Below are 13944 nucleotides of genomic sequence, written 5' to 3'. Positions count from 1 at the left end.
AAGTTAACTCTTGTTCGTATAACTTAAATATATATAACTTGATGAGTTGGACGTTTAAGTTATATATTCCATAACTTAGTTGTATAAATTAATATTATAACATAATAGCTGAGAGTATGTACGAAAAATAACTATATAGTATAACTTATAAATATGTAAAAAAAAAAGATAAAAAATGGTAGAAAGAAAAAAATAAACGTTCGTACAGGTGCAGCCAATAGCAAATGTCATGGGACAAATCTGACTAATGTACGGAATATATCTACGTATCATGGAAAAGGGGAAAAAATTAAGAACAAAGTGGAACCTATAAAAAACAGCACAGAATAATTAAAGGAAAAGGAACGCGTCGTTCGCTGGGGAGAAATCCAGTGAACGACCAATCAACTGCATTTGGGGCTCGCCGCACCGCCTTCCCGCACGCCGCGGTCCCGTCCCGCGCGTAAGCCGCGCCAGCCCTCGCTGGCCGCTCGCCTCGGCGGTCGTCTCGCCCACTTCCCGCACATGTCCGCCCCGAGGAGAAGGAACCGAGCTCGGGCTGCCATGGCGAGACGTAGAAGTGTCGCCACCATTTCTTCACTTTCCTAGTGTTCGTGGGTACCGCTGCTACGTCTAGAGCCAACGTTGGGGGGAGGCATCTCCGTTCTCCCGGTGTGGACGGAGAGAACCGACCGGCACGGACAGCACCGACTTCCACGACCATAGGACATGGCGTCTAGGTGCAGCACTCCGTCGAACACCCAAGCGGCGACGCAAACGGAGCGGCGTTGGGCAGCACGCGGCGCAGAAGCACTACGGGAGGGCGTGGCCGATGGGCTTGGCAGCACCGCGGCAAGGCATGGCCGGGCGGCTGAGACGCCGTGACGTGCTGTAGGAGATAGGATGGCACTATGGCAGTGTACGACTGTGCGTCCGCGGCTTAGCTTGGCGGGCTGGCCATCCAAGGAAGTCTGTATATTTGTCGCCGTAGCTGTTGGGGCAGGTTCGTATGCAGCTGCAGCACCGTGGAGGGGACAACAATGCCCATCTGCTGAAAAAGACGCGGCGGGCGCCCGCGGGAGCTACAACATGATAGCTTTGTGCAGGCGCCACGCGTGGACGCTGTCCACGGCGCCGGGTACGCCGCGGGCGGCGCGGTGCTTGCACAGTTGCACTGAGGGGTGGGGAGGGCCGGTGTGCGGTGTCTGCAGATTGCTTAGGGCCACTTGAGATGTCAAAATTTTTGGCAAAAACGCTACCGTAGCATTTTCGTTGTTATTTGGTAATTAGTGTCCAATCATAATCTAATTAGGCTTAAAAGATTCGTCTCGTATATTTTGTCTAAACTATGTAATTAGTTTTATTTTTTTATTTATATTTAATGCTTCATGCATGCGTCCAAAGATTCGATGTGACGGAGAATCTTAAAAAATTTAGCGTTTTGAGGTGCAACTAAACAGGGCCTTATTGCAACAGAGGGAGTATCAGATAAACAGAAACGCGACCAACCACTGGACCACATGACCCAACCCATTTGAGCCAGCTAGGGCCTTATTTAGATTGCAAGTTTTTTCACTCTCTCTCCATTACATCAAATTTTTGGGCATGTGCATAGAGTATTAAATGTAGATAAAAAATAACTAATTACACAGTTTGATTGTAAATTACGAGACGAATCTTTTGAGCCTAGTTAAGCCATAATTGAACAATAATTGTCAAATACAAACGAAAATGCTACCGTGCCAGATTCCTAACCTCAAATCTAAACGAGGCATAGGCTTGACAGGTTCTACTCTTGACGCGCTACAAGGATCCCAGAATTTTCCTCGCGACAAACACTTCGCAAAGTCTCATCCTGGCGGCGGCCTAGTGCTCATACTGTCCCACAAAAACTGAGGCTTGTTAGAAAATCGACCGTAGCGTTGAAGCAATGCTGTTTCAGACCTTCCACCTGGCTACTCTGCTGATCCTTCTCCTCGTTCCTGTTGGCCGCTGCGCCGACGCCACCGTCGGCAGCGATGACGAGCAGTTCGTCTACAACGGCTTCAAGGGCGCGAACCTCACCCTCGAGGGCGCGTCCACCGTGACGACGGACGGCCTCCTGATGCTGACCAACGGCACCATCCAGATGATAGGCCACGCGTTCCACCCGTCTCCGCTGCCGTTCCGGGACCCGGGCGCCCAGAACGCCACCGCCGCGCGGTCCTTCTCGACCACCTTCGTGTTCGCCATCTTCGGGCCGTACATCGAGCTGAGCACCCACGGCCTGGCCTTCGTCGTCTCCTCGGACATGGCGATTCTGTCCACCGCGCTGCCGGGCCAGTTCTTGGGCTTGCTCAACGACACCGACAACGGCAACAGCAGCACCCACGTCTTCGCCGTGGAGCTGGACACGCTCTTCAACGCCGAATTCCTCGACATCAACAGCAACCACGTCGGCGTCGACGTCGACAGCCTGGTGTCGCGTACCGCTGCGGACGCCGGGTACTACGACGACGGCACCGGGCAGTTCCGGAACCTGAGCCTGGTCAGCCGGAAGGCCATGCAAGTCTGGGTGGACTACGACAGCGGGGCAACTCAGGTCACGGTGACCATGGCCCCTCTGGGCTTGGGCAGGCCGAAGAAGCCGCTGCTGCAGACCACCGTCGACCTCTCTGGCGTGGTGCAGGACGCGGCGTACGTTGGGTTTACCTCCGCGACTGGCATCCTCTTCTCGCGACACTTCGTGCTCGGCTGGAGCTTCGCGTTCGACGGGCCGGCCCCGGCGCTGAACATCTCCGCGCTGCCAGCCTTGCCGCCCGCGGGGCCCAAGCCGCGGTCCAAGGTGCTGGAGATCGTGCTTCCCATCGCAACAGCCACGCTGGTGTTCGCCGTGGGCGTCCTGATATACGCCCTGGTGCGGCGGCGGATCAAGTACGCCGAGCTCCGCGAGGACTGGGAGACCGCGTTCGGGCCGCACCGGTTCTCGTACAAGGACCTGTACCATGCCACCGGAGGGTTCAGTGACAAGCGGCTGCTCGGCGCCGGAGGGTTTGGGAGCGTGTACAAGGGCGTTCTCCCCAAGTCCAACACGGAGGTCGCGGTGAAGAAGGTGTCCCATGAGTCGAAGCAGGGCATGAAGGAGTTCATCGCTGAGGTCGCCAGCATGGGGCGGCTGCGGCACCGCAACCTCGTGCAGCTACTCGGCTACTGCCGGCGCAAAGGTGAACTTCTCCTGGTCTACGATTACATGCCGAATGGTAGCCTCGACAAGTACCTCTACGATCGAAGCAAGGGTGCACTGGATTGGCCTCAAAGATTTCACATCATCAGAGGAGTGACGTCTGGACTGCTGTACCTGCACGAGGATTGGGAGCAGGTTGTCATTCATCGAGATGTCAAGGCAAGCAATGTGCTCCTCGACGGCGAGATGAACGGACGGTTAGGAGATTTCGGCCTCGCGAGGTTGTACGATCACGGAACTGATGCGCATACGACGCATGTGGTCGGCACCATGGGGTACCTGGCCCCTGAATTAGGCCACACCGGCAAGGCAACGCCGGCAACTGATGTTTTCGCTTTTGGGGCATTCCTTCTAGAGGTCACTTGTGGACGAAGGCCAATCGAGCAATACGAGCACAACAATCACACGGTGGTGCTCGTGGATTGGGTGACTGAGCGTTGGCGCAGGGGACTGATCCTTGACGCGGCAGACACGATGATCCCAGACGGTTTCGATCCTGATGAGGTCTCTCGGGTGCTAAAGCTCGGTCTGCTTTGCTCGCATCCGTTGCCCAACGCAAGGCCAACCATGCGGCAGGTCATGCAGTACCTCAACGGTGACATGGTCCTTTCGGACTTGTCACCGGAGTATTTCGGCTTCACCGTGATGGAGCGGATGTATAGCCGGGAGCTGAGCTAGGAGACAATGGCGTGCGTGTCGTCGTCCACGAGCATGGGGTGTCATTTCTGATCTCTCTAGGGGAAGATGAAAGGTTTTTTTTGCAATTGGAGAGTGTAATTGTTGATCCTGTTGTTGTCGTTGTAATAAGAAATTGATCTTCTTGTGTTTTACTGAAGGCTTCTAAAATACTCCAAATTAATATGGAGCATTCATTGTGAGTTGATTCAGCTACTGATAATGATATTTCCTCTTGAGAAGTACTGAGGTTGTTATGTAGCGTTCAAGTGTTCAACTAGTAACTTCTAGCCTTGATTCCGAAATGCATACATAGAAGTTGGACATGAGAATATCTGAATATCTCTTCCTCGTCTTAAATAGCACATGTTCTAATCGGTTGCTTTTGTTTTGCAAAACCGAAACTAACATACGTGTACTCTTTTTTCTCGCCACTTTTCCTAAACCTCAGGTGCCAAAAAAATTAGACTTACATCAAGCGACGTGTTGGTCATGTGGCATAGCCTGTATTTGTCCTCTTATTATTTGTTTATGATTTGTTAATTGTTTTTGTGTTATAATATATTAACTATTTTTGCGAATGGTAAATATATTAACTTTTTGTCCTTGTCTAACTAAAGAAAAAAATATAACTTTTTTTTTGTCTAACTATAGAAAAAATGTGTAAATTGTTAATTGTCTTTGTGCCAAATATATTAGATGTTAGGTTTGTGGTTTTGTCTAACATATTTTTTTTATTCTCGGATTAGAGAATTGCAAATTATATCTACAGAAATTGCAACGAACTAAAACTACAATTTAATATAAAATATATGTAATAACCGTCGTCTGAATGGAAGCTAAAACTCAGAAAAATTGAATTTTAGCAACTCCCTTTTCGCGTTATGGAATTATTGTGTCTTCCTTTCAAAGGAAAATAAAAGGCAATTGAATTTTAGCAACCCCCTTTTCGCGTTGTGGAATTATTGTGTCTTCCTTTCAAAGGAAAATAAAATGGGCATGTGACGACAATAGTGATCAATCACGCATACTCGGTGACGGCGAGTTGAGGATGGCCGGATCGCAGGAGAACAAACATTCAAAATGCGCATGCTCAAACCGCTAAAATGTTTATCCATATCAAGATCGATCACGACTCCAGAGTTGACAAGCGAGAAAACAATACTCTCTCCGTTCCAAATTATAAGTTACTTTGACTTTTTTGATACATTTATTTTACTATACATCTAGATATAATAATATTTTTAGATATATAGTAAAATGAATGAACTAAAAAAGTCAAAGCGACTTATAATTTGGATGGGAGGGAGTACTTACTAGCAGTAGTTGATGACTGCCTGACTTGCCGTGCGAAATAGAAGTGCTTCGCTGTCAGGGGGTAGAAGAGGAAGAAGTGCATGGACTCCTGACTTGCTGTGTGAAGTAGAAATGCTTCTCTTGTCTTGTTTCAGTCTGCAAAAGGCTTCCTAAAGAACAGTCCATTTGATCACTTGGGTCACTCCAGTGTCAGTCAGTCTGAAAAGGCTGCTGATTGTTTAGGCAGCGTGGAAGAGTCAGGTTTTTCAGCGCCTCTCGTCTTCACAGAACTCGTTTTCTTGCTGGTGGCTGGTGCGTCGCGACCGCATCAAGGCGAGTGACTTCATTCGCTCGACGAAAAACTCGAAGCTTGTTAGCTCGCTCGGCTCGTGACTGGTTTGATTCGATTCGGCTCGACTCGTTATGATAACGAGCTGAGCTGAGCTAAGATTTTAGCTCGTTAGCTATAACGAGCCAACTCGAGCCAGCTCACGAGTCGCTCGCGAGCTAAACGAGTAAGCTTCCATTGAAAAAATATCAAAATTTATATTAGTTTTTTATTACTTCATGTCTTGCACTTTACAATTGACTGGTAACTGGTTTAGACCCTATAAATTAACTGGTAACTAGTCTAGATGCATTTCTTTTATATTATTATTATTCTTAAACTTTAGATAAATACAAATATTATATTTTGTGTATTTTTTATACCTGACTCGCGAGCTTAACGAGTCAGCTTGAACTTTTAACGAGCCGAGCCGAGCTGACTTTTTGGCTCGTTATGATAACAAGCTGAGCCGAACTAACTCGTTATCTTAACGAGCTAGAACGAACCGAGCCGGGCTGAATCAGCTCGTTATCCAGCCTTATTCAGAACAGTCTACCATGCCCAGGCACAACGACAAGTCGACAACGAGTGCGCCCGCCAGCGCACGGCGACTACCAAGGCTGTGCTCGCAGAACAGTCATGGTGTACACATCATCTTTGAAGCTCTGGCAGAATTATTCGTCACGTTCGCTTGAGCTTATTAAAACTATTTTTCAGTTATGGAGCCGTGTTTTTCTCTTATAATATTTTAGCATAAACATTAATATAAGTCAAATTTTAGCATCAGCGAACAGATTGTCGCGTGGGACAGGTTATGTTGACAACAATAAATATGTTCGTATGTTGACAACAATTATTGACGCGTATGGTTATACCTGACAGTTATGTTCGTTGTCACATTCCTCTGTGTGTCTCTCCCTATGCCCTAGTGCCGCAAAACTCTCACTCGGCCACCACCCACCAGTTCAGCATCCAGCCAACAGAAAATCTCAAGAGAGTATAGAGCCTGAAAGCTTTTCCAGGGCTTATCAAGGCGGAGCGAGTGTTCAACCTGGTAAGAGCTTATCAAGGCGAACAGAGTTATGTCTGCTAAGCTGGCATCCTTGGTCGTCCTGCTCCTTGTGATCCATGTCCCCTCGTCGTCTGCCGACGACGACGGCCACCAGTTTGTTTACCAAGGCTTCGCCGCGTCGGACCTCGCACTGGACGGGCTCGCCGCCGTGACGCCCGGCGGCCTCCTCGCGCTGACCAACGCCACGTTCCAGGCGAAAGCGCACGCGTTCCGCCCAGCCCCCGTCCACTTCCTCAACGCGTCCTCCGCATCGGTGGCGTCGAACGACACCGCGGCGCGGGCACGGTCCTTCTCGACGTGCTTCGTCTTCGCCATCGTGTGCGATTACGAGGGTCTGAGCGATCACGGCCTCGCCTTCGTGGTGGCCCCGACCACCAACTTCTCCGCGGCGAAAGCCGGGCAGTACCTGGGCGTCCTCGGCGCGATCAACGGCACGGCGAGCGACCCCGTCCTCGCGGTGGAGCTGGACACCATCATGAACCCGGAGCTCCGCGACATCAACAGCAACCACGTCGGCGTCGACGTCAACAGCCTCGTGTCGGAGCAAGCCACGCCGGCCGGCTACTACGACGACGCGGCCGGCGGCGCCTTGCGGGAGCTGCAGCTGAACAGCCGGAAGCCGATGCAGGTGTGGGTCGACTACGACGGCCAGGCCGGGCAGCTCGACGTCACGCTAGCGCCAGTGCATGTGCCGAAGCCCAGCAGGCCGCTGATCACCACGGCCGTCGACCTCTCCACGATCGTCGCACGGGGCCCGATGTACGTCGGCTTCTCCTCGGCGACGGGGGTCATGGTCACGCGCCACTACGTGCTCGGGTGGAGCTTCAGCCTGGACGGACCGGCCTCACCTCTCGACGTGTCGAAGCTCCCCGTCCTGCCACGCGTGGGTCCCAAGCCTCGGTCCAAGGTGCTGGACGTCCTGCTGCCACTCGGCACCGCGCTGCTCGTGACCGCAGCGCTCGCGGCCGTCTTCTTCGTCGTGTGGAGGCGGCGCCGGTTCGCCGAGGTGCGGGAAGACTGGGATGACGAGTTCGGCCCGCACCGCTTCTCGTACAAGGACCTGTTCCACGCCACCAACGGGTTCAGCGACAGGAACTTGCTCGGCGTCGGGGATTTGGGAGAGTGTACAGAGGAGGAGTGCTCCCACTTTGATTGATCACTAATCCTAGACTGGTTCAACGGTCTAGTTGGATCTTTGATCCATGCCCTGATCGGGGGCGTCCAGCCCATTATGACTGGAGGGCCCCTGTCACACTACGCTACATATAGAGGTGAGGGCCGGCGGCTCTGAGTACGAGGTTTACCGTGAGCCGAGCTCCCCATCGAAACATAAACCCTAATCTCGTTCAGAGAGGGGCGTAGCCAGTGACGGGAAGCCCCCAGCTACGCCGCCCCGCTCCACCGACGTCAACGACTTCATTGACCTCTTCCCCGAACGTCGCTGCCCGTGCGCAGACTTCATCGACGAATGAGATGACGGCTTCTGGACCATCTCCGTCTGCGCTGTCAGGTTCGACACGTTCTTCTTCTATTCCTTTCTGTCTCTCTACTCTCGATATCGCATTCACAGTAAAGAGAAAAGAAAGGGGTCTCGGCACGCGAAGCCGAACCCTAACCCGCGAATCAAACTCGGGGAAGAAAAACAGTGAACGAACCCTAACCCTAACTAAACCCTAATCTCGATCCTAACCCCATCCCCAACCCTAAATCGGATAGATCCGAGAAGAGAAGAAAGGAAAATCAAATCATAGAAGAAAAGGGGAAGGGGAAGAGGCCTACCTCGCCGCTGCACCGCGTTGCCGCCTCGTGGGCGCGTGGGTGCATGCTCTAGCCAAGGGCGGCGCGCTCACCTGCTGGGGAGCGCGCGCACCGGCGAGAGGGCCGGCGACGGCGCCGTCATCATCTCACTCCATGCCGTCGCGGGAATGAGACAGAGGAGGAGGAGAAGCGGTCGGGTTAGATTTAGGGTTTTGGAGAGGGGATCAAGGCACCGCCGCCCCAGACCGCTCGACGGCGGCGTGCTCACCCGCTGGGGAGCGCGCACGCCGGCGAGGGGACCGGTGATGGCGCTGTCTTCGTGTTTTTTCGCTCGGTTGCTCGCTGCTGCTGCGCTGAGGAGAGAAAGGAGCGAGGCGAGGAAGAGAATGGGCTAGGGTTTCACCGGGGTCACCGCGGCGTCGGTTTTTATGTCCCCGATCCACGCACGCGGCCGTTGGATCTTGATGAACGGACGAGCGCGACTGGACCGAAATCGGCCCAGGCAGGCGACTTTGCCGGCCCAGGCCCAGGTTGTGGCCTGGGCGCGGGGAGGTGCCGCGAGCGCGCGTGCGTGGGCTGCTGTGGCAGGCCGGGCGGGGCACTGTTGCTGCTGGAGCGGTTACTGTTGCTGCAGGCCGGGCCAGAATGAACAGTAAATAAAGTTTCGAGTTTATTTAATTTCAGAAGCAGATTTCGATGAATTTTATCTAGTTTAATATCTCTGTTAAAATTTTAACCAACGGGATAATTTTTTAGCGAATATTTAAGAAAAGTTTAATGCTTCTGAAAAATAGATAATTTTTTACGTTTCCCGCTGCTAAAGAAATAGTTTATTCTCCAGTTATTTTGAACCAACGTGATATTTAATTAGAGAAAAAGAGATTTTAACATGATTATGATGTTGTTATTTTTTTACCAACGTTGTTAATAACAATATCGTAATTTTAATGATTTTATGCATTATTTTTATTTCTGTCCAACGATGATGTAGATTTAATGTATAAACAGTTGTATATTTTAATTTTAACCAACGTTGGATCAAGGCATGCAATTGTTGTTATTATTTATGTTCTCACTCTATATGAATTATGTTTTCAGGCGGATACAACTAGATGGGTTGTATCAAAGAGATCTCCACTCTCAAATATGACAACTACACGGAGTGAAAGAAAAAGATTGACCTGGCCTTCATCTTAGTTGAAGTAGACTGGGTAGTCACCTCACCGTGTCCCACTGAGCCTGTGGCACCGGTGAGAGAGACAAACGAGGCTGATGTCGCTTGGGCAACTAGATCAAGGGATTTTGAATCCCAAAAGATGTCTTATGACCTTGAGCATAGGAAGTGGGTCACTGTCAACAAGAAATATTTGGCTGTGATAAAGAACATGATTATGCTTACAATTGTGGGCTCAATCCCAAAGTGTGACACGGTCATCGAGTACCTCGATAGAATAAAGAGTCAGTTCACTAGCTCTTCAAAGACATATGCTACCCAGCTGATAAAGCAGCTGATGACAGAGATGTACTCTCGAAATGGTGGCATAAGAGAGCACATACTAAGGATGAGCAATTTGACATCCAAGCTAAAACCAATGGATCTGACTCTCAAGGAAGAGTTTCTTATCCATCTGATTTTTGCTTCCTTGCCAAAGAAATTTGACACTTTTATTGTCAACTACAACATATAGCCCGAGAAGTAGGACTTAGAGAGGCTTATGGCTATGTGTGTGCAAGAGGAGGAGAGAATGAAAGCTGTCAATAATGGCACTATCAATTATATAAAAGACAACAAGAAAAAGAATAATAATGCTAACTCCTCATCAAAGTCAAAAGGAAAGGGTCCCATGCTGCATCAATCTCAGCAGAACAAGTTCACAATAGAGAAAGACCAGTGCCTCTATTGCAAGAAGACAGGACATTATAAGAAAGATTGTCCCGATTACTTAAAGATGATCATGGCAAAGAGAAGCGGGTGTATGCGCCCACTCCGATGATTCATGAGCCATTTTTCTCACTACCTGCTGTCGCTGCACCGACAATGCAAGATACTGTGGTGCCAGCACCTATTATTATTCCGCCTATGGCAACAATGAATGACGATGAGAAACCTGTTCTTCAAGATCCTGTAGAACCTATTGCCACACATGAAGGGAGCAACAACATCCTTAAATAGAAGATGTGCTAAATGTGGAGGCCCCTAGAAGATCTCAAAGAGTTAGAAAATCAGTTATTGCTGCTGACTATGAAGTATACAATACTGCAAATGGAGGATGATCCCACCTCATTTGAAGAAGCCATGAGAAGTGATCATTCATCAAAGTGGCTTGAGGCCATAAAAAATGAAATGAAATCTATGAATGCCAATAAAGTTTGGGACTTGAAAATAATTCCTAAAGGAGCCAAAATAGTAGGCTGTAAATGGATCTACAAAACAAAACTTGACTCTCAAGAGAATATAGAGAGATATAAAGCGCGACTTGTGGCAAAAGACTTTACGTAAAGAGAAGGCATTGATTACAATGAGGTCTTTTCTCCAGTCTTATGTAAGGATTCCTTCATAATTATAATGGCATTAGTGGCATATTACAATTTAGAATTACATCAAATGTATGTAAAGATGGCATTTTTCAATGGAGACTTGGAGGAAAATGTTTACATGGCACAACCAAAAGGTTTTGTCATGGAAGAAAAAGAACGAATGGGATGCCGCCTAAAGAAATCCATTTATGGATTAAAACAAGCTTCAAGACAGTGGTACTTGAAGTTTGTTCAGACAATAAGGAATTTTGGGTTTAAAGAGAATGTTGAGGACAATTGTAAGAATGGAAGTTTATCTTCTTTGTCCTATACGTGGATGATATCTTACTTGCTGGTAGTGATGTCAGTCTACTACTGTAGACAAAGAAGTTTTTGTCCTCAAAATTTGATATGAAGGATCTTGGTGAAGCTTCGTTCGTTCTAGAGATCGAAATTCACCGAGATAGAAATAAAGGGGTATTAGAACTGTCACAAAAGACATACATAGAAAAGATCTTAAAAAAAATCAATATGCATAAATATAGTCCCTCACCTGCTCCTATAGTCAATGGCGACAGATATGGGGATTTTCAATGACCCAGGAATCAGTATGAGATCAATCAAATGAAAACGGTTCCATAAGCTTTAACTGTTGAAAGCTTACAATATGCTCAAGTATGTACGCGCCCTGACTTGATATTTGTTACTGGGTTACTTGGCAGATTCCAGAGCAATCTTGGAATAGAACACTGGAAATTAGTAAAGAAAGTCTTGCGTTATTTGCAAGGAACGAAAAGCCACATGATGACGTATAGAAGATCAGATTCACTCCATATAGTGGGATATTTAGATTCTGATTATGCGGGAGATGATAGAAAATCCACGTCTGGATATGTATTCACTCTCGCAGGGGGAGCTATTTCATGGAAAAGCTCAAAGCAAACCGTCACTACATCGTCCATAATGTATGTCGAGTTTGTAGTGTGTTATGAGGCAACGGGACAGATGAACTGGCTAAAGAAGTTCATACCCGGTTTGAAGGTGGTTAACGATATCTATAGATCACTTAAGTTATACTACAATAATAATCTGGCAGTACAGTATGCTCACAACAATAAGTCAAGTGGTGCTGCCAAACACATTGACATAAAGTATTATGTTGTGAAAGATAAAGTCCAGAATCATATCATAAGTCTTGAGCATATAAGTACCGAAAAGATGCTCGCAGATCCGCTTACAAAAGCTTAACACCCAACGTGATCAGAGAACATGTAGCCGACATGAGTTTAAGGAAAAGCCTATAATTCCTGAACAAAATAAGGCCCAAAGTTAAGTATCTATTTCAGAATAGAGTGGTGTGTTGTAGTTGTTAAATCTATCGGCAATTGACCGTGACGATGAAATATGCTCTATGCGCTAATCTTTAATGGAATGAACAAAAGTAAATGATATGAAATTGAAAGATGGTAGGAGATCAAGAGGAGATTGTTAGATTGGTATCTAATCCCAAACTAGGCCCAACGGCCCAGTTAGGCTTTTGATTCGCGCCCTGATCGGGGGCGCCCAGCCCACTATGGCTGGAGGGCCCCTGTCACACTGCAGTATATATAGAGGTGGGGGCCAGTGGCTCTGAGTACGAGGTTTACCGTGAGCAGAGCTCCCCACCGAAACCTAAACCCTAATCCCGATCAAAGATGGGCTCAGCCAGTGACGGGAAGCCACTAGCCGCGCCGCGCCGCTCCACCGACGTCGACGACTTCGTTGACCTCTTCCCCGAACGTCGCTGCCCGTGCGCAGACTTCACCGACGAACGAGATGGCGGCTTTTGGACTATCTCCCTCTGCAGTGTCAGGTTCGACACGTTCTTCTTCTATTTCTCTCTATTTCTCTACTCTCGATATCACATTCACAGTAAAGAGAATCTGCTAGACCTAATCCTAGATGATCTTTTCGATTAAAACACTCCCATCATCCAGTGGCCTGGAGATCGCAGTGAAGAGGGTGTCGCATGATTCCAGGCAGCGCGTCAGAGAGTTCATCGCGGAGGTGGTGAGCATCGGCCGCCTCCGGCACCGGAACCTCGTGCAGCTGCTAGGCTACTGCAGGCGCAAAGGTGAGCTCATCTTGGTGTACGACTACATGGCGAACGGGAGCCTTGACAAGTACCTGCACGACCAGCACGTGCCGGTGCTGTCGAGGCACGAGAGGTACCGGATCATCAAAGGCGTCGCGGCGAGCCTCCTGTACCTGCACGAGGACTGGGAACAGGTCATGATCCACCGAGATGTAAAGGCGAGCAACGTGCTGCTCGACCACGAGATGAACGGCCGGCTAGGCGACTTCGGCCTGGCCAGGCTGTACGACCATGGCACCGATCCTCAGACGACCCACGTGGTCGGGACCATGGGGTACCTCGCGCCGGAGCTCGTGCGCACGGGGAAGGCGACAACCTCTACCGACGTCTTCTCCTTCGGCGTGTTCCTCCTGGAGGTCGCCTGCGGACGGAGGCCCATCGCCCGCGACGGCCGGGTCGTGCTGGTGGACTGGGTGATCGAGCACCACCGCAACGGCTCGCTCCTGGACGTGGTGGATCCACGGCTCGTGGGGAAGTACGAGGCGGAGGAGGCAACGCTTGTGCTGAAGCTGGGTTTGATGTGCGCGCACCCATTGCCTAACGCGAGGCCCAGCATGCGTAGGGTCGTGCAGTACTTGGACTCCGACCAGATGGTTCCTCTTCCTGATCTGTCACCGAGCTACTGCACGAGCTACAGCATGATGTCACTGATGCAGAATGACGGGTTTGATTCGTACATCATGTCGTCCGGCAGGTCGCATCCATCCATGACCAGCATCGGTTTATCCTCTGCGAGTGTTCTATCAGAGGGAAGATGATCCGTATTTTCTGTAGCTCATGCATGCGGTTGCCCTTTCCGAGATGGCACATTTCGAATGCAAAAAGACTATCCTTGAAAATATAAATCTGCTTTTCCAATATATATCCCCCAATGTTTTTCAACTTTTCGCCGATCTGACAATCCTAATCATGCTCGCTTTGTATACCATCAAAATCAAATGGACGAAAAGCGCTGCATTATA

General features: G+C 49.3%; 1 pseudogene; it reads left to right on the top strand.

Moving 5' to 3' along the window:
- The first annotated feature begins 1871 nt into the window (after positions 1-1871).
- LOC136550319 (L-type lectin-domain containing receptor kinase SIT2-like) lies at positions 1872-13740 on the top strand (annotated as a pseudogene).
- Positions 13741-13944: the final 204 nt, after the last annotated feature.

Source organism: Miscanthus floridulus, chromosome 4 (genome assembly GCF_019320115.1).
Source record: "Miscanthus floridulus cultivar M001 chromosome 4, ASM1932011v1, whole genome shotgun sequence".
Classification (NCBI taxonomy): domain Eukaryota; kingdom Viridiplantae; phylum Streptophyta; class Magnoliopsida; order Poales; family Poaceae; genus Miscanthus; species Miscanthus floridulus.
Note: the sequence above shows the minus strand (reverse complement) of the source record. Positions and strands in the feature narration are given on the sequence as shown.